At 35.4% G+C, this 1,218-nt stretch overlaps 1 non-coding gene across 1 annotated transcript; it reads left to right on the top strand.

Moving 5' to 3' along the window:
• The first annotated feature begins 519 nt into the window (after nt 1-519).
• LOC122482235 lies at nt 520-626 on the top strand. Its single transcript, XR_006297042.1, has one exon. It is a non-coding gene; the product is annotated as a U6 spliceosomal RNA (small nuclear RNA).
• The last annotated feature ends 592 nt before the right edge of the window (nt 627-1,218 follow it).

The raw sequence follows: 1,218 nt of genomic DNA on the forward strand, positions 1-1,218 counted from the left end.
ACGTCTTCCAATGACCTAAAGTCTTCTTCTCTAATATTTCTACCTAGATAGGCCTCTGGAGTAATAAGAAGGTTTAATCTGTCTGTTGCCAAAAGCCTTTTCCTGGGAATTTAAATTTGTCCTCCAACACCTTAATTCATATGCCATTTCTTTGGAAAGTTTTTGTGTGTGACAGTTAAAAGCTGGTGTGTTTTTTTCTTTGATAAGTTCTGATGGTCCCACTTAGGAGTGTGTGTGTAATTACTACCATATTTGTGTGTTTGATGATTGGGTCATTTTTTTTTAATCATGGGAGTAGAATTTTATATTTCCCTATTAAATTTTTTTTCAAGATTGAGCCTAGTTGCTGCAACCTATTAAAATCTTGTGCTGTGCTAAATATTGCTCGTTAGTCTTAGTTTCATGTTAATATTTAATAAAACATGAAGAATGAAGAAATCGAGACTAAGGATGCTTAAGCTGCCCAAGGTTTTAGTAAGTGGAATTTGCACTCAGTTCTATCATTAAAAATGCATGCAAGTACTCACTTCAGCAGCATATATACTAAAATTGGAACGGTACAGAGAAGATTAGCACAGCCCCTGCGCAAGGATGACACACAAATTCATGAAGCTTTTGCTATTGTTGAGTGTACTTGTCGTGGTGAACACCGGGTGCTGTATGGAATTGTTGAATCACTATATCGTATACCTAAAACTAATATAACACTGGATGTTAACTAACTATAATTAAAGTAAAAGTTTAAAAAGCCAAAAAAAAGAAAACAAATTAAAAGTTTGGTGTATCATAACTGTAGGGGGTATATATATATATTGTGTGTATATATACTTACTTCACTAGACAAGAAGAATAAGAGGAATGTATGCAAAGTGGATGAGTTTGCACTATTTTCTGAGCCATTAAAAACAAGCCATTTGAAAAAGAAAAAAAATGCGTGCAAATCCAATGCTTGCTCTTGCTACCAAATCTACTTTTCACTACCTCTGTTTCTGGCTTGCCTCACACTCCAGCCCTGCCCTCCCCACTAATGCAAAAGGGGCATGACTGTATAAGATTCCCTTGTCTCAGCGGCCACCTCACTCTCTATTCCTCATTTTTATTTGACTTGAATTGTGAGAAAAGGTGTTGTCCTGATATATTGCCTAATCATAGAGTAGTTTTTGGCTTGATACTGACTCTTTTTAGCCATCTTAACTGTATTATCTGTGATTATGGTTT

Source organism: Prionailurus bengalensis, chromosome C1 (assembly GCF_016509475.1).
Source record: "Prionailurus bengalensis isolate Pbe53 chromosome C1, Fcat_Pben_1.1_paternal_pri, whole genome shotgun sequence".
Classification (NCBI taxonomy): Eukaryota; Metazoa; Chordata; class Mammalia; order Carnivora; family Felidae; genus Prionailurus; species Prionailurus bengalensis.